We start from the raw sequence: 25,696 nt of genomic DNA, 5'->3' as shown, positions 1-25,696 counted from the left end.
GTTTAACTTGGAGGAAATCGACAGATTTTGATCCACACAGAAAACTACACTGTGTAAGAATTAAAATAGCTCGAGTGCATTAATCACCAACACAAACAAATCTGCAAATCTCTCGTCAAGGCTCCAGGCTCCCAGCCAGCACAATATTCCTTTCATATTACGTCTACAAATACACCAGTACCCTTCAACCAATCACAACACACCTACTGCCTGCATCATGCTCACTAGCAGATGCACAAACCAAACTCCAATCTTGTGGCCTGGAACAGAAAGCATGTGGTTGAACAGATGGAAAAGACTAGAGTGTAGTGTTGTGTTTAGGAGGAATGCAGGATAAAATGGTAATGGGATACTTGATTTGAATTGGCTGATCGTTCTGAGCTTGTGTTTTTTATGTCAGTTATGGAATATCATCATTACAGCTTATCACTCAAAAACCACAGCCAAGAATGGTGTTACCACTTATCTCTAATAGTTCCTTGGGAGTACAGGATGTTGACAGAGGGCACTGCATCAGGCATGTTCAAGTGTTTGCCTAGGCTCTCCACATTCCCATTTGACCAAGTAGAAGTTTAGGAATGACCCCATATTTTCACTAGTCTTTTAAGCTCTCACTCAATTTAGAGTACACCAGTGTTTTCATTCAAGGTCCGTGCCTGAAGGGAGTTGTTCTGAAGGAACCAAGTTCTTCAGGACAATCAGCATTTCCTGTCATTTTGTTATGCTGTAGCCTTCCACAATGCTATTTTGGGGTAAGGGGTTTTCAGAGGCAAAGCTGTTTTTGGATTTCAGCCTGCTGGGTGGTGGAATGTGTCTATGCAATGGGTCTCTTGGATCATGCACCTGTTTTTGTCTCTCCTTCTTCCATCATGTGGTTTGGAAGGGACTTTAATCCTTGAAGTCATAGAGCAAGATCCAGCTGTTTACTTGCTGTCCACTTCTCAACTTCTTCCCAGTTGTGACTAGCCTGTGACTAGGCATGGCTTTTTCTGATCAGGGAAGGCCAATTGCCCATGCAATCCGTTCAACTGGTGGTGTCTGTAAACAGAAACTACTGCTATTTGATCACGTTCAACTGTGATAACTTACATTACACCATGTTTTTCACAGCAGTGTTTCCCACCAATCTTTTGTCACATACAAGTATCATGCTACCATAAGGTGTTGCTTTTCGATGTTCACAGCAATGTGCCTGCCGTGGATGTTTGGAGCTCTTGTCTCTGTGTCACTTGCAGGTACATGATGGCTGCTTTCATGCTAGATAGAATGCCAACCTTCTCTGCAGAGAATTCCTCCACATTGAAACTGACTATTTTGAGTGCCATCTTTGGCTGAGGCCCTGATGTCTGTCTTCTATTGCAGTCTTGGTGGGTTACAGATGATGAGATGCGGAGAGGAACCTCTCATGAGGCTTGGGTTTGTGTTTTTAAGGGTAGACATGGTAAATAATTGACGCTACGTCTTGCAACAGTGATTATCACTATTGCGACTGACTACTGTTGTATTTTTATAAGGGCAGTTCTCAATGTTCAGAGAAATATAAATGTTGTTCCAAAAATGCACACCTCCCCCCCCCCCACCCAGTAAGAAGTTTTGATACGGAAAAAGCAAATCTGACAATAAAGTTGGGTGTTTCTATTATGGAAAAGGGTGTAACAACAAAAGCGAAGGGTGAGATTCTGAGTCCCACTCTGGCCCCTTTACTCCAGGAAAAGGGGCAGGAGCAGCATAAGAGGCTCTAAAACCCATGATCCTGCTGTCATCCACTTTCACTGCCACTTCACCCTGGGCTGTGAGTTCTGTAAGAGGCTTTCCCTGAAGTCTCTGTGGGAGAATACTGTGTGGGGAGGGTCTCCTCTGTCACAGGCTGCAGCACCTCAGAAAACAAAATGGCTGCTCTCTCTGCCAACACTGTTTTTTTTTTTAAATAAAGGTGCAGTGTACAGAAAACAAGGCAAAAGGTTCAAGCTACACCCCACCCCCATAAGCATTTTCCTTCTTTTATTTCCATGGTGATTGCTGAAGGAAGCTGTGAAGCTGTGAAAGACACTCAAGAGATGGCATCCATTTGGTAACTTCCCAGGCCGTTGTACTAACATGTCTTTGAAAGCCTGCCTGTAGGTCTATCATCTGGATTAGCTGCACATTCTTTCCTTGACTCATCTTTTGTAACAAAGAAATCACACACTTTTATCAAAGGTCTCCTCAAATCCCTGCTTTAGAAGAAGCTCATTTATACTTTAGGAAATAATTGTTTGCCACTGCCTCTACATATATATTTATGCATATAAACATACATTCTTTTCACCAGAAAATCACATTCCAGTGCTGTAGGACACTTGGATTTCAGTGCAACCTTTGTGGCTTGATTTTCCTATGTCAATCAGGAATGCATTCCAGAGGTGCTCTCTCTCTCTCTCTCTCTCTGTGGGTTTCCCTTCTTTAGGGCCAAATGAGTGCATCCAACTGGCTTCAGTGAGACTACTTATGTGTATAAGGCAAGCAATAGTTAGTCTTTTACTTCTCTTCACTAATGTACAAGGACTGGCATTTTTTAATAAGGGGATAAGCACATGGAGACTTGCATGTGCAACAGGAAAGGAATTGTGGATGCGTGCCACAGGTGGATTAATTGGACCTCATTATCCTGAGCTAGTTTTCTTCCATATTGTTGGAGCAGAAAAAAAATAGCTGTAGGAGAAATTCTGGAATATTTATATCAGTCACACAAGCTTCAGGTCTTTACGTTTTGAGGACTTTCTCTATTCTCATCTCAACACCAGTAACAGAGCCCCTGACTCGCCTAAGAGATGTAAAAAAAAGACCTTGCCCATCCCTGCATACTCATACCCGCAATCTCTGCTTTCCAATAAATTTATCCCCCTCTCCTCATCTCTTCCACCTTTCCCACTCTGCTGTGCTTCCCAACACTAAGCTTTGCTCCTTGATGTTTCACCCAAGACAGAGACAACACCTAGTGTACTAAAATCTTCCAGGAAGCATGGCAGAATGAGAACACAGATTAGAACTTTAAGGTAGCTATGTACTGGACCAGCTGATGTTAAGTTGTGAATCTGTTTTTGTAATGATGTGGGAAAGAACTACCATAAAGGGCAAGACTGTTGGTTCAGTGAGCTTCTGCATGGGCTGACAGTTAATTCTTCACAGAAAGATGAAAGGTCTCCATAATGCACCCAGGCAATTGGGCAATGTTACATGGAGGAAAGTCATTCTTGACCTCACAGCTTGTCAGCAAGCGCTTGATTATTCTTATGTCATTGTTTGAACAATTGCAGCTACTCAGGTTATCAGTCATCACCAAATCAAGTCCTGTTTAAAATTCAGTTTGGCAAATTCTGCACATTGACTGTGTACTGCATAAAGTACAACTTCCATTTATTTGCTTAAAACTTGCTGCCCTTTAACATCTTTGATGTTCCTCCTGTACATTTGCTCTGGGGACAGGCTGGAAGAAATAGTCTGACTGTGACTAGACCCAGGGAAGGGAAATGAAATAAGAACAGCTGGGTGGGTCAAATGGGAGATGGGTCAGGTTGCAGTCCTCTTGTTAGAAAGAGCCAGAGATCTGGCCTACAAGAGTGAGAGAGACAGCTGGGTGGGAGTAAAGCTATTTAAAGTTTATAAAACCCCTTTTTAAAAAGTTGGGTTTGATTTGCACAGGGCCAAGTCAAGCTGGTCAGGAAATAGGGTTTATGTTTGTGAAAAATGTTGACAAAAACAAAAAATTGCTTTTGGCAAAATAGTCTGTGGAAAATTTTGACTTTTTGTTGGAAAACTGAAAACAGGGTTTTTTTAAAAATTTTTTTTTCTTTTTCTTTCCGTTTTTTTTAAGGAGAAGACTAGATTTTGCATGGAAAGCAGAAACTTTTTGTGAAAAATTTCATTTAGTCTAAAGTCCTATTCCCTCGGTGGTGGTTGTTGTTTTTTAAATAAAAAATAAAAACAGTTTCAACAGAAAATGTTCTATGGCTTCAGGAAGGTTTGGAGTTTTTTTCTGAAATATTTTATATACACCTAAAACGATTAACTAAAATGGTGGCAACTAATGTTAACAAGACACAAATGTTTTAATTTTAGCTGTTTTTAATTCCAGAAATGGCAAAATGTTCCACCTCTGCGTGCATTTGATTACTTCCACTTATAAAACTGGGCTTGCTTAAACAATGATTTCTTAGGGAGATACACACCCATCTATGCTTAGCCTTGCTTCCGTTTTGAATCGTGTGGAATCTGGTTCTCATTGCCAAAAGAGGCCTTTCCAAACAGCTACCACCACTGCTGCTCCCTCTTGCTGCCAATGCTTCTGCTGCTTAATATCCACCATGCTAATACTTGTAAGGCCACAGGCCACCTAATGGTGTCTCAGCACAAAACAAAGGGGAGGGGGCAAGGAAAGCTCACCAGCAGGGTGACTTCAGATTCCAGTGTAAATAAATGAACCTAGCCTACCTAGACTTATTGGATGCACTCACCAGTCAATTGAAGATCATGTAAAATTGGAGGCAAGCAAAGACAGGCAGTCTTTGGATTCAAACACATGGCTCTCTTGCTCCATGGTCTTGCCTGAGGTTCATTTTCCAGTTTATAAGGGGTTTTAATTATAGCTCAAGTGTTTGGAATTTTTATTGTTAATCTTTCTACCCAGCAGAGAAATTATCTAATATGATACATTCTCAAACAAACTGGCAGGAAATATTTACTTAAGCCATGCAAAGCAAAGGTGGAGAAAAAGCGCCAGCAGCTTGTGTCATCCACACTACTCTTTCCAGTAGGTATTTTAATTCTTGTGCCACGTGAAAGAGGGAATAGTATCTCACGTTGTTTAACAGTGAGCGCTCAAAGGGATTAAGGAGCAGCATTGCATGGCTCTGCACAAGCAGTATTATCTGCATCTGGAATGCATTTTGTGGTTCCAAGGGGGAAGGTGAAATGTTAAACTGCGGAGAAATGGAGGGTCAATGGGGCTCTATCACACAAATAGAAAAATATCCTAGTAAATGAAGAACTTGATCTTAAGCTTAGAAATCTGAGATAGACTGTAGGTCTGGCGGCCTTGTAATGGATGGGGGTTTTGTATTTAGTCTTTATCTGCTCACTCTCCAGGAGCAGGTTCTGCTGTTTGCTTTTTCAGGCAGAATCCTTACAGGCTTATGATCAGATCGATGCTTTAAGTCCAGCATTAATGTGCTAAATGAAATAGGAATAAAACAATATCTTTATGCGTTCATTTATCAGCTTTTATCCCCAAAGAGCACAAAATACTCCAGGGGAAATCTTGGTTCCATTGAAGTCAGTGACCAAACTCAGGAGAATTTAGCCTAGCAATGGGCACTATAGAAAACCCTAAGATAATACAGTGCTGCTGAAATGCAGTAACTTTTGGCTGGAAGTGACAGACGTGCAGTATACCATCGAGAAGAGGACACAGGAGTCTGAAACTGGGGCAGTCCTGCGCTCTTATGAGAGAACCCCTGGGGCCTGTAATGTCTATAAAGAGCAGACAGAGACAGTTGTTCCATGTTTTGAAGTAGAATAAGGTACCATGGTAAATTCCACAAGCTGGACTTAAACGTAATTTAATTCGCAGGTTTAGGTTTAGTTTACTTGTTATGACTCCATTTACACAAACCACCTCTCAATTCATTGCTATGGGCAATGTCTGCTTGAGGGAGGCGGCAGGCCTGGGATAATAGAACATTTCAGGTCTGGAGTGAAGTGTATCGTCCCAGTTTGGAGGGGATATTTACAAAGAGTGTCCTAACTTTGTGCCTAGCTCATGCCAGCCCTCTGAGTCACTCCCTTTCATGAGCAATAATTTCACTCAGTATATATACACTAAGTAAAAGGCAAAGCTCAAACTTTGTTTTTATATACGTACAGAGGCATGAAAATTCTTCAGCTTCCTATTCAAATACTAAACCATCTCCCTCGTGTTGTCCAGCAGCTGTGCATTTCCAGCATTCATAAGGACCTATAACCTTGTCTGCATGCAGAGTTTCTGCTGTAACCTGGACCAAACAGAATTAGCTCTCTATGAGAGATCACATACCAACTTGTGGCAGAGAGGCATGAGGGGCTGATCCAAAGCCCACTGAAGTCAATGGAAAGATGTCCCTGATTTGGTGACCCCTGGGTCAGCCCCAATGTGATGAACCAATCAGAAGTTAAGGACTTGTGCAAGTGAGCCGTATAAAAGACTCCCTGGTTGCCAGCAGAGTAAGCTGAGGTTAGCAGGGAGCAGGCAAATACAGGAGGAAGCAGGCTTCCATACCACTGTATATGGGACTGACTTTTGCTTTAGCCTAAGCAGGTCTTTCAAAATTGGATATTTCAAAACGCTATTTTTGGTTATTCATGTTAAATGTAAACTCCAGTCAATAAACACATCGGCGAGATGATTCCACTTGAATGACTTTTTGTAGCTGGATTGTGTGGGTTGCCCCTGTTGTATACATATCCATGGTGAAGAACAAAACATAAGCCTCTGGCAGACATAGGAAGGTCTGAATTAGAACATAAAATCAGATAGTGCCTCAAGTAAAGATACACATCATTGCATATGAATTTCAGCACACGTATGCAGCTATGAAACTGCCTTTGTTTTCTGTGTTCTGCTTGGGAAAAAATGACTTTATTTTGTGTCCTGTGCCTTTAAATTTAATAGTTATGCCTGATGGCAGAGCCAGCAGACAAGTTGCTCTCAGAGTAGCTGCAGCCTATCTGAGGGGAGAGACACACCATGCTCTCTAATGCAGGCTTCACTTGCATTCTCTCTTGGTGTCATTTTCCTTACTTCAAAGTAAAAGGAATTCACACACTGACAGAATGTGGTTACTTTGTGTATATAAAAAAATACCATAATACCTAGTAGCGCTAACATGGGAATCTTGTTTGATACAATAAATGATTTGTGCATATTTTTCCTATAGGAAAATCTTCCCATTCCAGAAAGTAGTTTAAGAGTAACGATTACTGTATTTAATTTTACAACAAAGATATATTTATTCAGATCTTCATTGTATCCACTAAAGCTAAGGTCTTCTGAAACAAATACTCGTTGCATTGACTGGGCTTTGCCAGAGACAATATTTTTCATAATCATGCCTCGTCAAGTTTCATACAGTACCAATTCTTATTGCACAGCTTAACATAAGGGGCACATCTAGGCTTGTCTACTTACTGCCAAAGCATGCTTTTGAAATTAATAAAATTACCCTCCATCACTAGGTTCTTGTCACTAATACCTATATACTAATTAGTAGATTTCTGCAGTGTACCACCAACTAAATATAAATAATGAATGCCCTCATATCATTCCAGTTAAATATTAACTCAGATCACCCTACTGCTACTTACGAAGCATGTTATTATAGAAATACTGCAGGGTATTTTAATTAACATGAGCATACACAATGTATAGGATCACCCAGTCATCCACTGGATCCTTGTGCACATTCAAAGCTCCACTGACTCCAATGGGGGCCATATTTTTGTAAGAAACCTACATGCTATGTGCTAACGCCATCATAGATGTAACTCCATTGACTTCAGGGCTAAATTAGCACTATACCTTTACTAAGTCCAATGTAACCATTTGATAGGGTTTCAGTATTAGAGATAGGTCCAAGACTGGTCTTTTGGCTCAGACCCGACACCAGAACTTGGGAGATCTGGTTTCAGTGCTCGCCTCTGCCACAGACTCCCCATGTGACCTAGGCAAGTTACATTGTCTATGCCCCAGCAGTCTCCAGACACATTAGCTTTCCCTTGAATATTGGTCCCTTATGTAGCAGGCAGGATGGCATAACACTACCATGCCATCTTGATACCAGCTTCCCTCAATGGTCACATCTTCAGTTGGATAAAAAGGTTGTTCTGTTTTTTTTTTTTAAATACTTATTAGCTAGGGTGACCAGATGTCCTGATTTTATGGGGACAGCCCCGAAATTTGAGGCTTTTTCATCACCCCTGGATGATCGAGATACAAAACGAGTGCTTAAAGACGATAAAGTCATTGCGGAGAAACTAAATGAATTCTTTGCTTCAGCATTCACGGCTGAGGATGTTACGGAGATTCCCAAACCTGAGCCGTCCTTTGTAGGTGACAAATCTGAGGAATTGTCACAGATTGAAGTGTCATTGAAGGAGGTTTTGGAATTAACTGATACATTTAACAATAACAAGTCCCTGGACCAGATGGCATTCACCCAAGAGTTCTGAAAGAACTCAAAGGTGAAATTGCAGAACTATTAACTATGGTTTGTAACCTGTCCTTTAAATCAGCTTCTGTACCCAACGACCGGAAGATAGCTAATGTAACACCAATGTTTAAAATGGGCTCTAGAGGTGATCCCAGCCATTACAGGCCAGTGAATCTAACGTCAGTACCGGGCAAATTAGTTGAAACAATAGTAAAGAATAAAATTGTCAGACACATAGAAGAACATAAATTGTTGTGCAAAAGTTGACATGGTTTCTGTAAAGGAAAATCATGTCTTACTAATCTATTAGAGTTCTCTGAGTGGGTCAACAAACATATGGACAAGGGGGATCCAGGGACGTAGTGTACTTAGATTTCCAGAAAGCCTTTGACAAGGTCCCTCTCCAAAGGCTCTTACGTAAATTAAGTTGTCATGGGATAAGAGGGAAGATCCTTTCATGGATTGAGAACTGGTTAAAAGACAGGGAACAAAGGGTAGGAGTAAAAGATAGTTAAGACCAAAGCAGGCTGTGAAGAACTTCAAAAAGATCTCACAATCACTAAGTGATTGGGCAACAAAATGGCAAATGAAATTTAATGTGGATAAATGTAAAGTAATGCACATTGGAAAAAATAACCCCAACCATACATACAATATGATGGGGGCTAATTTAGCTATAACTAGTCAGGAAAGAGATCTTGGAGTCATTGTGGATAGTTCTCTGACGACGTCCATGCAGTGTGCAGCGGCAGCCAAAAAAGCAAACAGGATGTTAGGAATCATTTAAAAAGGGATAGAGAATAAGATGGAGAATATCTTATTGCCCTTATATAAATCCATGGTACGCCCACATCTTGAATACTACGTACAGATGTTGTCCCCTCATCTCAAAAAAGATATACTGGCATTAGAAAAGGTTCAGAGAAGGGCAACTAAAATGATTAAGGGTTTGGAATGGGTCCCATATGAGGAGAGATTAAAGGGGCTAGGACTTTTCAGCTTGGAAAAGAGGAGACTAAGGGAGGATATAATAGAGGTCTATAAAATCATGAGTGGTGTGGAGAAAGTGAATAAGGAAAAGTTATTTACTTGTTCCCATAATATAAGAACTAGGGGCCACAAAATGAAATTAATGGGCAGCAGGTTTAAAACAAATAAAAGGAAGTTCTTCTTCACACAGCACACAGTCAACCCGTGGAACTCCTTGCCTGAGGAGCTTGGGAAGGCTAGGACTTTAACAGGGTTTAAAAGAGAACTGGATAAATTCATGAAGGTTTGTAGCATTCATGCAAGGTTCATGCACTTGGCAACATTCAGGGCACACCCGGAGCGTTGTGTAGGAGCAGTGCACACATGGCTCCTCTCAAGGGCATGAGCCTTGGAATCTCGCCCAGATGACATGAACCGTGGGAAGCCTCCCAGGACTGGGCTCAAGGCCCGAGAGCAAGGAATGCGGTAGATAGATATTGGTAAATAAGAATATTAAACAAAGCCAGTGTATTTTATCTGTTGGAATATGTAATGCGCGGGGAGAGAGAAAGAATAAAAGAGAGGGTGGCAAGCTGACAGCAGACCAGCCTGTTGGCAGACCAGGCTGCTTGCTTGCTTAAAGCCTTGTTCTGTCTTGTATTTGAACCGCAACAAAGGTTAAGTCCATAAATGGCTATTAGCCAGGATAGGTAAGGAATGGTGTCTCTAGCCTCTGTTTGTCAGAGCCTGGAGATGGATGGCAGGCGAAAGAGCACTTGATCATTACCTGTTAGGTTCACTCCCTCTGGGGCACCTGGCCTTGGCCACTGTTGGCAGACAGGATATGGGGCTGGATACACCTTTGGTCTGACCCAGTATGGCCATTCTTATGTTCTTATGTTTCTTACATAGGCGTCTATTACCTCCAACCCCATCCCGATTTTTCACACTTGCTATCTGGTCACCCTAATGTTAGATTATGTGACTAGAAAAATCACACCTTTTGCACTGTGCTGGGGGAATCGTAAGGAGCATCGCTAAACTGGCTTTGTGGCTCCTTTGTGCCATCCGTGGTAAACAGTGGCTTCAGTAAAACTGAGGATCTTGCCCAGCATGTGAAATTGGGGTTGCTAGCGCATCTTCTAATCTGTTTACTGAATAACAAACAAATACTTTACACTTCCATAGCAACCGTCTATTCTGTTCTATATAGGTTTATACCACACTCATCACCATAGTATCTGAGCTCCTTCTGGTAGTACATTAAGCAATGTGACTTCACATGTGTAGTGTCTGCCCAGAGGGAGAAGAGTGTGCAGTGTAGGGTCTTGTTTTGATAGGGCATTTTGTTTGATTTTTTTTATATGTGTTCATGTTAGAGAAGGCAAAGAAATGCCCCTTTCACTTAGAGAAGATGGTGGTGAGGTTTGGGATGGTCCTTAGTTTCTGGGAGAGTTCATGCCACCATCGCAGACCACCCCTGGAGAAAGTTCTGTCTCCCACACAGACAAGCTTTATTCTTCTTATTGAGGGCTCCGTTGTGCCTGAGGAGTGAAGTTGTCAACCACAGTCTTCATCTCAGAGCATTAGATGGTCTTTTAGCTATCCAGGCCCCCAGCCACGGAGCATTTTGAAGATAAGGACTGAGAACTTGAACTTGATTTGAAATCCCAGGATCTGAACACTGCTTTACAAAGATTAACTAATTTAAGCTTCGCAGTACCCCTGATGTGTGTGTGTGTGTATATGTGTGTGTGTGTGTGGGGGGGGATGTGATAAGTGCTCTGAGTCATTTGAGATAATTACCTGTGAGTCCTAACGGCCCATAAGCAAGGGTCTTACCAGGCGACCCTAAGGCAGGTATACAGGTCGTAATGAAAGCAGCCATGCCAATTTGCTCAACATTGCTACCTTGTTGGCTTCTGCTCTAGCCTATCGCCTGCTTCTGCTCAAGCTGGTTGTCCAGCTCTCCTGATGCGGGGTGGAGGTAGGAAGGAAACGCGGACCAGTTGTATTCAACACAGAGAGGTTTCCCACGATCATATTACAAACTAGTGGCAGAGTTGAGATTACAATCCATGTCTCCTGATGATCTAGTCACTAGACTTGCACATGTGAAACAGCAAGAACATAAAGTAGAGTCTCTGGCGGCAAACCCAATGTGTATTTTAAGTATTTTCTGTATCACCGGGAGCGTGCTGATTAAGATTTATTACTTTTAATAACCCTTTTGTCTGAGTTACCAGGAGTTTTTTTAAACTTGGTCCCCCTCTTACAGAGCAATAACACAGTGGCCATCTGTGCAGAGAGTAAGAAAGCTTTAAAGAACAGACAAAGCAGCAAATGACTGACTGGGCCTGATTACCAGTCTCTCTCACACTAGTCTGACAATGGAGTCACTGCTAAGTCACACCCGTATAAGTGAAAGGAGAATCCCATCTGTTGTCAGTAAATTCTACAAAAACCCAGATCGTTGCTGCAGGCTATAGCTGTTTAAAGTATATGTCGATAAATATTTCTACAGAGGTGATCTCTAATTTATTCACAACCGACCCTAGTATAGTAGATAATAAACTGATAGCTTCCCCTCAGCCCCTTTCACAGCATCATGCAGTAGATTTGGCCTTTGTGTGAGATAGGGACAGTCTGTGCCAAGGCAAACTTGTTTAGGCAGCATGGCATGCCCCCTCCTTTTTGTCTGCATACATAATGAAAAAGTTTGGGGCATGTGGGCAGATCACTTTCTTTTCACCTTTGTCAGAGTACAAATTTACAACAGCCTGTTTGCACACCATGTGCCGGATTTTAATCAAGTCCACTCTGGAAGGAGGGATAATAAAAATGAGAACCATGATTACTTCACAGTTGATTTCATTTGAATAAAGAGCTGCTCCATGACAGATGGTTTCTAGGCTGCTCTATCTCTGAGCTTCCATGATGCTGAATAATAAGAAGCACAAGGAAATAAGTTGCTGTAGTCTTTGGATTCTCGCTTGTCTTATCTTTATTCATGTTTTATTCAGAGCGGAAATTAGATTCTGCACCATTTTTTTATTCAGGAGCGAGGGTAAGAAAGGGGTAATACACAAGATGCAAACTTTCCAGCTTCTCTAAGGCCAAGGCTAGACTAGGAGTGCTTTGCTGGTACAGCAGTTCTAGCATTCTACACTGGCAAAGCTCTCCGAGTGTGAGCACAGCGTAGACCAGCAAACCTGTGCTGAGGACGGTCAGGCTTATGCCCGCATACCCCACCTACCCCACACCCTGAGAGAAAGAAGCTATACCAGTAAATGCACCATTATGCTTGTATAACTGCCTCTATAGGAGTGGCTCCTGCTGCCCCAGCCATGTCAGTCAGGGATCACCCCTCTTTACACCCCTGAGCAATACAGCTAGGCTGGCAAAACTCAGTGGTATAGACCTGGTATAAGAGTCGACAGACGGTTTTAGATTTTCTAAACCTAACTCTTTGTGCTTAAATTAAAAATACATATTAGTGAGTTTCTTCATTCTAAGTTTAGTTTCCACTGCAACAAAACTCCTCTGACATGTCCTGAGATAATATGGATCATGTACAAATCTAAGGGCCGAGAGCTTTACAAGCCTTAGTCACAAGTTTGCAGGTTGGGGGTCCTAATTTTTTTTTTTTAATTGCCTTCATATGACATTTTTTTCTTGCCACAATGGTTTCCATTAGCAACATGAAATAAGGTTTTGCTTAAAAAAACAAATACTGGATCTGATTCTGATCTCACACCGTTTGATTTCAGTGGAGTTACTGAATGCATCCAATGAAGTGAACTGTAGCTCACAAAAGCTTTTGCTCAAATAAATTTGTTAGTCTCTAAGGTGCCACAAGTACTCCTTTTCTTTTTCCTGATTTACTCTGGGCTGAAATGAATCAGAGTATCAGGATTGATTTATATTGGGAATATCCTCACCAGAAAAGTGTCTCTGAGACTTTCTTTCTTTCTTTTTTTTTTTTTTTGGATGGTTAATGAATAGCTAGTGATTAAAACTTAGAGGTAGCTGTTTCATCTTGTAGGACCTGATTAATGGAAGTCTTTCCATTAACGTTTAAAGTGCTTTGGATCATGCTTACACATGTCTCCCACTCTTTTCCCCCTGTTCGGTATTGTCTAAATGCTGCATTGTGGGCTCTCTGGGCCAGGGACTGTGTTCTCTGTGCTATTCCTGGGTTCTATTCCTGGCTCCACCACTGGTCAGCTGGGTAACCTTAGGCAAACCACTTTAATGCTCTGTGCCTCAGTTTCTCCATCTGTAAACTGGGAAAAATGATACTGATTCTCCTTTGTAAAGCATCCGCTTTACTGATCTACTGATGAAAAGTGCTGTGTAGGCACCAAAGATTATTATTTATTAAACATCTGCAGCATTTCTCCCTCTTCCCTAGTCAACAACCAAAAGTTGGATTCTTCATGAGCTGTTAAGCACTCAGCACAAGAGTGTGTTAAGCGCACAACATGGAGAGAGTGCTCTGCTCAGATGCTGTACAAAATCTTGAGGCTCATACCATCATTCGTTCAAAGTGGGGCACTGTTGTTGCTAAATCCCACTGGAGATCACTTTGGGATGTTTATAAGTAGAGCCGCTTGACATTTTTTATTTTGGGGGGTGGAGAAAGAGGACAGGGAGAATGTGGAAAAAGATCCTAATGTTTCCCTTTTTTCTCCCAACACTTTATATGTATTTATAAGTATTTTATACAAATTGGGGAGTGAACTGTTTTCAGGAAACCATATGAGCCAGCTTGAATATCAGCCCAGTTCTTGACCAGAAGCTTTTTTTAACCTTTTTCCAATCTCAAGACCCCATAACATATGTCTACATTGCAATCACCAGGTGTGATAGTGGCTCATGGAGACGTACCCAAGCTAGCCTAGATCTAGCTAGTTCAGGCCCCAGCCCAATGAAGCTGCAGCATGCCACACTTCACCACAGGCTAGCCTGGTGAGTAATTACCAAGGGTTCTAGGCAGACTTGTACAGGCTTGTCTACTCCAGCTGCAATCAGAGCCTCTGTTTCCAATATACCCTTACAATCACTAACACCCATCTCAAGGAATCAGTAGGTTTGGCTACCTCTGTTGAGTCACCTACTGTCTCCCAGTCTTGAGTGCTTTTTCCCTAGGTGCACAGTCTGAGTTCCAGGCTCTGTCTGACCCAGAAACCACATTAGATTTGAATCGAACCAGAGCCCAAAAGAAAGTGTGTCAGCAATGAAATCCCATGGCAGATTGCCATCAGATGAGTGGTTTGAAAGCATTGCTGGAGAGTCAGGCAGTCTGTTGAGGGCCACTGAGAATTGGAGAATCTGCCAGGGCCTTTTTGCAGTGACAGATCGCAAGCTGTGGTTCAGATAAAGGATCCGTTTGGGCTGGGTACAGGAGCAAGTTCAGAGAAGTATCTTCATTTTATCTGAAGCTCCAGACCCAGTATTGGCTGGCGCTGGAGTTCCAAATTTCAGGAAGGGAGACCAGACATGATGTTTTGATTTGACACCGAATGCCACTGGTGCCATTGGATCGGGTTCTGAATCCAAACTTCCTTCTCAGAGGTTTTGATTTGTGCTCTCTCTACTCTTATTTAAACATGGAGGACATAACACAGTCCAATGTTGTGGATTCCATCTTCATTTCTTTGGAAAATGAGACTTGATCATACCCTCAAGCCTGGCTTTGTGTCTCCAGCGCAGCTCAGGCATCACATGGTGGGTCTGTGCAAAGGTCGTGCTCTCCTTGATCCTGGGGCTGCTGAGTCAGTCCCTGCGCATAATGCAGAGCTGCCTTTGGGCTACTCTACCTTGTGCCAGCTGCTGACAGTCCTCAGGTGCTGTTACAGCTGTCAGGAATCTCCATGGGCCAGACAGTGGGATGGTGTATGAGCCGCTGTAGTGGCTCTAGGCTATTCAGGGATTCTTTTGTGCCAAGAGAATCCTCAAATGGCAGGTAGGCAGGCTCTGTGACTGCTTTGTGCTGCAGGAACCGTGCAAAGCAGCCAGAGCAGGACTAAGGAGCTGGCTTGCTATGTGTAAGTTGCTGACTTGGACGTGTCACCCCTTATTTTATGCAACCCCTGCTACTTCTAGAGAACACAACCGTTTTGTACAACTGCTGCTGAATTGGGTGTCCCTTGCAAAAAGAACAAGCTGCTGATGGATGTAAATGGAGTGTGAGATCTGCAATGAATCTAAATTCTACCAATAGCTATAGATAGTTTCTCAGCCAGAAGAATGGGACGCCGTTTCATGGTCTTAGCTTGGGAAGCCACCCCCCGTACCAGAGTGTCTCCAGCAGGTTTGCTGTGGAGGTGGGATGCATTGGAAACAGGTGAAGTTACACTGCTGAGTCCTCAGAGGGTGTAAATGGGTCCAGCTCCGTTGAAGCCATTGTCCCCATTCACAGCAGTGGAGGATGTGGCCCAGAGACTGTACTGCAATGCAGACACGACGTAGCGCTTCCACACAGCTTTTCCTCGGCTTGTGTGCACGTAGTGAATTTCCTTCCTTGGCCTTTTGTGCTGTCGTCTACAAACCTGCTGGGAGAAGCGTATAACAAATGTGGCCAGTTACAGCTTCTCTGTGTCTGATGAGTCATGACTGACAGCGTCTGCTTCACGGATGTGTAAACGTATCGATCTGTGCTGGCATCAGCTGCCTTCATCCACCTGTTCTGAGCAAAGTCTGACACAGAAATTCCTCCAGGGTAACAGTTCGTTGCCAAGCACTCTACAAAATGGGAAATAAAGGGTATGTGTACGGGGCCATTTGGAGCAAGCCTTCCTGCCTGTGTTGATGACTCCAGCTAGCGGGGCTTGTACTAGTGCTCTCGGAATAGCTGTGTGGACAGCGCTTTGAAATTGCGGCTCAGGCTGGAGCTCGGGCTTTGAAAACTTACGAAGGGCGTGGGCTTCAAAGCCCAAGCCGCAGCTTCACATCACTGTTGACACAGCCATTTTTAGAGGGCTAGCATGAGCCCGGCCAGCCCAAGTCTGACCCAGGCTGGGAGGCTGGCTCCAAAATCATACACTCATAGGACTGGCAGGGACCTCAAGAGGTCATCTAGTCCAGCCCTCTGCACTCAAAGCAGGACTAAGAATTGTCTAGACCATCCCTGACAGGTGTTTGTCCAACCTGCTCTTCAAAATCCCCAGTGATGGAGATTCCACAACGTCCCTAGGCAATGTATTCCGGTGCTTAACCACTCTGACAGTCAGGGTTCTTCCTAATGTCCAACCTAAACCTCCCTTGTTGCAATTTAAGCTCATTGCTTCTTGTCCTATTCTCAGAGGTTAAGAAGAACAACTTTTCTCCCTCCTCCTTGTAACAACCTTTTATGTACTTGAAAACTGTTATCATGTCCCCTCTCAGTCTTCTCTTCTACAAAATGCTGTGTAGACATACCCAAATGGGCTAATATACTTCAATATGTCCTCTTAATGTGGTCTTTTGCTAGCTAAGTTAAATAGAACTAGCTTGAGCTATCCAGTGTCCTGCACATATAAAAATATTTGTCTTTACTCAGATAGAGTGGAACACCACACACTGTAAATGGAACTGTAGCAGACAGCAACGTAGAAAGCCAAGAAGTACCTTTTAACTAATTCATGTGAAATGACACGTCTCCTCCAGTGCATTATTGATATGCAGTCAGGTACCTGCAAGACCGTCAGGCAAGTAAAAGTGGCACAAAAACGACTCTCTACAGAGCAGCCTCATTATTTGTCATCCATTAACTATGTAATTAGTAAAATGGGTTAAGCAACTGTAGGTAAGAAAGAAATATCCTTCTGTTTTGCCTGCTTGCAGCTTGTAACCTACCTGATTAAATGTTGAAGCCGAAGGGTTGCTCTACAAAGATGCTCATTGCAGGATGTTCAAAGGTTTTCACGCTTTCCATGAGACAAACGGAACCACAGTCTGTAACACTTTCGGTTTCTTTGTTCTCAGTGACACTGTATCACTCCCGTGAGCACGGCTACCCCTCGCTTTCTGTATTAGAGGCAGCTCCCTGTTCTAGAACCTGAGCATGGAAGGAAAATGCAGCAGAGACAGACACCGCCTGGCATCTAAAAGTAGAATTTTGCTCATTAGTTGAAATGTGTCCAAGGAACAATTGGGGATGGTGGTGGTGGTGCTGGGGAGAGAGAGGGGGGAGAACGGAAATGTCTCCTTCTCTAGCTGTATTCCTGACACAGATAGAGAATTCCTCCCCTTGAGATTGATACACCTGGTGCCCCCTCCCCAGTGGCAAGGGGTGAAGCTGCAGCCCTAATATCACCCCATCCTCTTCTGGACCCAGAAAAAGCTGTTCCCTGGGCCTGGGGCCAATTTGGGATGAGAGTCCAGAGACTAGGATGAGGTGGGCCAAGGGCCAGGCCATTATGGGATATGTACATTGTTCCCACTCCAGCCCCACAAAGCGTACCTGGAAAAACCAACTAGGGGGTGTACTATCACTTCTGCATGGGCAGCAAAAGGTCCAATAAAGCTACACTGCCAGGGAGGAGTCCAGAGCCAGTGTGGAGGCCCAGGGCTTCTGTGTGGAAAGCACTGACCTCCCATGGCTCCTCTAGGATTTGTGAGGATCCTTGGAAAGCTGTTGGGTTTGAGCCTGGCCTTGGGCCATTTCAGTGAAGAGGCAAATGTCAGCTCCATGATGGGATGATGTGTAAGTGTAGACATCTCCCTGAGGGGATTCTTGCAGAAATGTGCTCGCCATGAGGGACTATGTGGGCATTTGTGAGTGTAGCATGCAGAAAACTTATCTGGAAATACATACAGCACACAAACTAGAGAAATCCCTTATTCCCCTTAATGCTACCCAAGTCGCTTTAAAACCATCTTTGCCCATGATGATTCTTAAAAGAGGAGAATCTTTTCAGTCTGCTAAACACAGAATACGTTATGAGACACCTCATCAGATTCATAGATACCTAGATACATAGATATTAAGGTCAGAAGGGACCATTATGATCATCTAGTCTGACCTCCTGCACAACGCAGGCCACAGAATTTCACCCACCCACTCCTGCAATAAACCTCTCACCTATGTCTGAACTTACTGAAGTCTTCAAATCATGGTTTAAAGACTTCAAGGAGCAGAGAATCCTCCAGCAAGTGACCCGTGCCCCATGCTACAGAGGAAGGCGAAAAACCTCCAGGGCCTCTTCCAATCTGCCCTGGAGGAAAATTCCTTCCCGACCCCAAATATGGCGATCAGCTGAACCCTGAGCATAGGGCAAGATTCACCAGCCAGATACTCAGGAAAGAATTCTCTGTAGTAACTCAGATCCCATCCCATCTAACATCCCAGCACAGGCCCTTGGGCCTATTTATCATAAATATTTAAAGATCAATTAATTGCCAAAATCATGTTATCCCATCATACCATCTCCTTCATAAACTTATTGAGTTTAATCTTAAAGCCAGATAGGTCATTTGCCCCCATTGCTTCCCTTGGAAGGCTATTCCAAAACTTCAGTCCTCTAATGGTTAGAAACCTTAGTCTAATTTCAAGTCTAAACTTCCCGATGACCAGTTTAGATCCATTTGTTCTTGTGTCCACATTGGTACTGAGCTTAAATAATTCCTCTCCCTCTCCGGTATTTATCCCTCTGATATATTTATAGAGAGCATATCTCCCCTCAACCTTCTTTTGGTTAGGCTAAACAAGCCAAGCTCCTTGAATCTCCTTTCATAAGACAGGTTTTCCATTCCTCGGATCATCCTAGTAGCCCTTCTCTGTACCTGTTCCAGTTTGAATTCATCCTTCTTAAACATGGGAGACCAGAACTGCACACATTATTCCAGGTGAGGTCTCACCAGGGCCTTGTATAACGGTACTAAAACCTCCTTATCTCTACTGGAATTCCTCGCCTGATGCATCCCAAGACCGCTTTAGCTTTTTTCACGGCCATATCACATTGGCGGCTCATAGTCATCCTATGACCAACCAATACTCCAAGGTCCTTCTCCTCCTCCGTTACTTCTAATTGATGCGTCCCCAGCATATAACTAAAATTCTTGTTATTAATCCCTAAATGCATGACCTTACACTTCTCACTATTAAATTTCATCCTATTACTATTACTCCAATTTACAAGGTCATCCAGATCTTCCTGTATGATATCCCGGTCTCTCTCTAAATTGGCCATACCTCCCAGCTTTGTATCATCTGCAAACTTTATTAGCACACTCCCACTTTTTGTGCCAACGTCAGTAATAAAAAGATTAAATAAGATTGGTCCCCAAACTGATCCCTGAGGAAATCCACTGGTAACCTCCCTCCAGCCTGACAGTTCACCTTTCAGTAGGACCCGCTGTAGTCTCCCTGTTAACCTATTCCTTATCCACCTTTCAATTTTCATAATGATCCCCATCTTTTTCAATTTAACTAATAATTCCCCATGTGGCACGGTATCAAACGCCTTACTGAAATCTAGGTAAATTAGATCCACTGTGTTCCCTTTGCCTAAAAAATCTGTTACTTTCTCAAAGAAGGAAATCAGGTTGGTTTGGCACGATCTACCTTTTGTAAAACCATGTTGTATTTTGTCCCATTTACCATTGACCTCAATGTCTTTAACTACTTTCTCCTTCAAAATTTTTTCCAAGACCTTGCATACTACAGATGTCAAACTAACAGGCCTGTAGTTACCCAGATCAACTTTTTTTCCCTTTCTTAAAAATAGGAACTACGTTAGCAATTCTCCAATCACGAGCGGGTTAGGGTGACCAGTCAGCAAATGTGAAAAATGGGGCCAGGGGGTGGGGGTAATAGGAGCCTATATAAGAAAAAGACCCAAAAATCTGGACTGTCCCTATAAAATCAGGACATCTGGTCAGACCCCTACACCTGGATGGCACTCACTGCACAACTGGACTCCATATTTGCTCTGTTTCCAAGTAGCTGCATGTGCAAATTAGGAAGATTCATAGATTATAAAACCAGAAAGGAGCAGTGTGGTGATCTAGTCTGACCCTTGTATGACACAGGCCATAGGACTTACTTGAATTAATTCCTGTCTGAACAAGAGCATATCTTTTAGAAGGACATTTAATCTTGATTTATAAATTTCCAGTGATGGGAAATCTACCATGACCCTGGGTAAATTGTTTCAGTGGTACAGTAATTTAGTTATAAGAGCAGGTGATGACGAATTACATACCCAACAAGAGAATATTGTTTTCTAACATCTAGATCAATCCCTACCTTTCAAGCTGCTGCCAAGTAGCTTCACACATTTCTCTACACAGGTGTAACATATTTAGGCTTGGAAGGATTAGGTTTTTATTGTAAATGTTTTCACCACACCCCCGCAAACAAATGCACAAATCTTTTAAATCAATAATAATTTAAATTTACAGCTAGGCAAAATGACAAAAATGCTACTTGAGAACTTATTGAAGTTTGATTTAAGGATATTTACCTGGTATGCTGATATGTGATAATTTGTTTAACGCTTAGAAGGCTTTCATTTTTTAATCTTAACGTCTGTCATTAAATTATTGTTTGTCACACACACACACACACACCATAATTTCCCACAACTGTGAAAACTTACATGTTTAAAAATAAATATTGACATTATCCATCAAAATTATACAAAATAAGTTCTTCCAAGACAAAACACAATCTAGGGCCTGGATTTGCATAGCAGTGAGCTCACCCTTTGTTGCCAGTTAGTTTTATTTTTCAGTTAAGGTCATGTAGGTTCTACTAGGAGATGGTTGTCCATTTCAACTTGCATTCTCACCCATTTCTTTTTGTATTTGTTTTTATTAAAGCATTCCTGCAGGCCATTCCCTCTTCAAGTTCAGAGATATTTAATCCTGCCTTCCAACAGCACATCAGTTTTCAGACCAGTTCTGTATCCCAGTAACTGCGGTCACTCAAACGCCCATATACAAAACATTTTTTACGACACAAACTGGAAGCTTTTATTTTTCCATGAATAAATACTCTCTTCTCTTGTGGCCCTACCTAAAAATTACGATGTGGCTGAATATGGCTTTTAGCAGGAAGCAAAAACTGAACTATTTCTGTTCATAAATCCCAAGTACCCCTTCTGCCCTGTCTCTAAGAATTTATCCTGCGTGGCCCTAATCTGCAATTGGATCCAGATGCAGAACATCCTAAGTAGCTAGCTGCAGGGATCCAATTATAGGATCAGGGCCTCTGTTTGGTGAATCCTTTCTGGGTTTTTTAAATTCAGACATTTTATTGATTTAAAAAGCATACACAGACAGGCAATGCTTAAAACTAGAATTGAATTCTCTACAATGTAGCTGCATTAACTTTAAACCAGCACAGAATTTGGCCCCAATCACAAGAGAAATAAATAATGAAGAAAGCAGCTAATAAAAGGAAAACAGCAATTGCACTTGCACTGTATTATTACAAGAGTCCATTTCTATGGTCTTCTGATGTGATTTTTCTTTCCCAGAATTTTTGATTCCAGTTATACAAATCAATCTTTCTTGTAACAAATTAACTGGAACTAATATTAAAAGTTAGCATTACTAAACTATATCCCAGCCTTGCAAAATTGTGTGCACCCAGTGTTTTCTTTCAACTGGTGAATAAATTCTAATCCATCTCATTTTAAAGGAGGGTTTTGTGCCCGGACTGGTATAGATTCATGGCAAGTTTGCATGGCTGCTATAAACTCATCTATGAAAATATAACACCTAAGCCAAAATGTTCAAACCTGGGTTCCCAGAGTGAGATTCTAGATTCCACCTAAAAAAAAAAAAAAAAAAAAGACCTGATTTTTCAAAGGTCCCTAATGGCCCGATCCAGCAGCCACTAACATCAAAATCACCCAGTTTATATCTAGGCATTACATTTTCAAAAGCACTTAAGTGACTTAGGACTTGAGCCCCATCCTACGCCTAGCTTTGAAAATATTATTCTGAGTCACCTACCTACAAGTGAAAAGAGTGTTGCTATTTTAGATTTTGAAAATAAAGCCATAGAAGTTGAGGCACAAAAGTAATATAGCAGTTATTAATACAACAAATTGAATATTAGATCTCAATAGGCCAAATATTAGATCTCAGTGAATTGTTAGTGTAGTACAATATACATTTGCTGGGCACCATACTATGCCATTGGTCATTCAACCAAAGGTCCATGCAGATTTACCATTTTCTTGGGGGATAGGCTATCTCTGAATGATACTCCTGACTCAGCTAGAGAAGCAGATAAGGAGCTTTATCAGTTACACAGAATTTATCATCATTTGACAACTTCCAGCTTTACACTAGTCACTACATCAGTGGCAGCTGTCCGCCATCAATACGCTAACACTCCTCCAGATGGAGGTCCTAGCATAGGCTCCAATTCTGTTCCCATTGAAGTCAAATGGAATCTCCTGTTAGATTCAGTGGGAATAAGACTGGGCACATAGACATCTCTGAAAGACATACTTCATTATATCATGTTGCTGAGCATTTATATAACCATTTTCATCCATAGATCCCAAAGCATCAGTAACAGTAACTCTTGAGTGGATCAGATACTATTTGCTAAGTAAATTATTTAAGGAATAACAGCAATATTCACTATTTGTTTGTTTGATCATGTTTGTTGACATTTAGCTAGCTTGATATGTTATACATCTCCATTTCACTCTTTGCTTTCCCTTTATTTCAAATTATAGTCTAGGGTTGGTGTCTTTTGGGGGGAGGTTATAGGCCCCTTCCCCATAGTATCTATCAAAGTAAAACCAGCAGTTGCTCCCCACCTCCAAAACACAAATAGCTAAACTCAGCCAAATCCAAGTTCAATAATTCTCCCCGCTTGAATGCAAACATCAGCCTCTATCATGGCCCTTCCTCCCCTAAATTGGAGTAAATGAGGGCCCTTGCCATGCCATAAAGGTGTTCAAATCCCAGCTATTTCAAACCATGGTGGCAAGGAGGTTTCAATCTATGAGAGAACAGCTCCAGAAGCTCCTTCTCTTTGATTTCCAGAGGGCTCTAAGTTGGGCACCTCAATTGATTGCAACTATGGCAGAACAGCATGACGAGAGGCGTTTCCTCAAGTACATGTCTGGTCCAAGCTACTTAGGGCTTTACAGGACTAAATTAGTATCTTAAATTCCACCTGGAAACCAATACGCAACCAGTGTGGATCCAGGAGCATTAATGTCAGGTGCTCCTGCCAAGATATGTTTCTTAGTAAGCATGCCATGCATTTTTACCGGCTCCAGTTTCTGGCTGAAGTACAGCCGCAAGAGTGGGCAGTACAGTAATCTCTCCGCAGTAGTTCTAACTTGGCACTTACAATGGCATGATGCTGTAAGAAATGGTGCTGGTGATTTAGTAGGTGGGTAGTTCAGTGGGTGATACACTTCCCTTTCAGTGAGAACTGAACCAATACACAAGCTGGATGATTGTACCACTTGACGTGCAAACTTTTCAGATGCAGCACTAAACCAAAGTCCTGACGATTTGTGTCCCATCGCAGTCTTGGAAAGGGAAGCAGGGATATTAGGCATCATATCTGGCCTAAAGTCCAATTTGAGTAACTAAACTGTGCATACTTCAGTGTGCATTCAGCAATGGCCTGCTGCCGGGTGTTCTCAGGCTTCCGGGGAGGGGCTTGTTGGCCACAACCCATTGGCATCACATAACCAAGGCACATCATAACTCAAGCACATTACCCCATAGCCTATTGCTCCAGGGAGCAGTAGAGTTCAGTACTGTGGCATGCAGGTGAGTACTAGACATAAGCACAAAGTACAAACAGGTGCAAAGCAGAACAGGAAGTGCAATGGAACCTGCTCCTGCATTAATGAGATCTCTGCTGTATGGCAATCAAGTCACCTCTGTCTGGTAATAGGAGCAAGAGCAAAAAGAGGAATATGCTCTTTAGCATTTCATTTGCATGCACAGAATTATGCTTTGATCCATTGTTCCTCAAACATGCTCAAACTGCACCCACATTCTAGCTCTTTTTTCAAAACCCCACATGATGTAGATTTCAGAGTAGCAGCCGTGTTAGTCTGTATCTGCAAAAAGAAAAGGAGTACTTGTGGCACCTTAGAGACTAACCAATTTATTTGAGCATAAGCTTTCGTGAGCTACAGCTCACTTCATCGGATGCATATGTGTAGAGTAAGGCAGCAGGTGCATAAAGGCTTTGGGAGCGACTTTGGCTCCATGTGATGGACTATGCTTACTGCCAAACTGCCTTGTACCAAACCACCCTGCTTATGCTTACATCAGGGCGCAACAGCTGCGTGCTTCAGGCAGTACAGTTTGCAGGATCAAGTCCTGAGTCAGTATGTGCCTGGGTTCTGTAGGAGGTGTAAAGTAGGGGAGGAGGATCCTTGAATCCTTGTCCTTCTTCCCAATGTACCGGTGCAGAACTCAAAAAGTTTGGATTAAGACCTTGCTTCAGCAAAGCACTAAGACCTGTGGAATATTAGACCCATGAGTAACCCCATCAAAGTCAGTGGGACAACTCTGCATGCTTAGTTGTCTAGGCGCTTAAGTACATTGTTGGATCAAGGCTTACTGAACAGAAAGTCCTTCCTTCCTTTGCCCTTAAAAGCTAGTTTCTGCGCCCTGCTGTAGATAAGCAGTTCAATTTATTGTAGCAGTGTTGGTTTAGAGTCATTAAAATCATACCATCACTAGCCCTCAGTGTGATAAACCTGATCTCCACTATGAGTTATCTTGCTGAAAATCATGCTTGAGGCCTATATAATCTGACCTCATTTTGTGCTAACCGTAATTGTAAGAACTTGCTTTCTGCCTGCATGTCAGGACAGATGTGGTTTGCTGGTGACTTCTTACAATTATTTTGCTTTCATAAATATTCCAGAATTAACTTAGCTTGCTTGATTTAAAAAGAATAAAAAAAGAATTATCCCAGGGGGAAAAATCAAGTCCATATTATACAACATAATATAAAGTTTACTCTTTGAATGGCACAAGTTACAGTGTAACAGATACAAGTAACGAGGCTTAGCCCGCCAGTTCAGTGCTGTTGAATGAGTAAACATTGTTATGACACACAAAGCCCCAACATACCAGTTCTTAATGGGATAAAAGCTTAATTACATAATTCACAGACATATCATTGACTGTCTGATTAATGAAGGTACAAGTGAACCCAAGAAATACTAAACTTCAGTTTTAGTTTTGGACTATTTCCAAGTCTTTGTCGGAATCTTAAGCTATTTCTGCTCAAAGGTGAAATTATACTCCTTTTTCTTAGCACATAAGGGACTTTGCCATGACTCTAGGGCTTGATCCTGCTTACACTGAAGTCAATGGCAAAACTCCTTGACCAGGATTGTGCAGGATCAGGGCATTAATGGGGAATAGAATTTTAGTCAAAGACTGTAGTATTCACAGTTCTTACTTGGAGTGTACTCCTTGTAGTCTAATCTAGTCAGTTGGGATTTCCCACCCTTGCCATCTAACAAGTGGACACAAGTTGACACTTGCTACAGAATCCATCTGGAGCT

The sequence above is a fragment of the Eretmochelys imbricata genome, chromosome 6 (genome assembly GCF_965152235.1).
Source record: "Eretmochelys imbricata isolate rEreImb1 chromosome 6, rEreImb1.hap1, whole genome shotgun sequence".
Taxonomy (NCBI): Eukaryota; Metazoa; Chordata; order Testudines; family Cheloniidae; genus Eretmochelys; species Eretmochelys imbricata.
Note: the sequence above shows the minus strand (reverse complement) of the source record.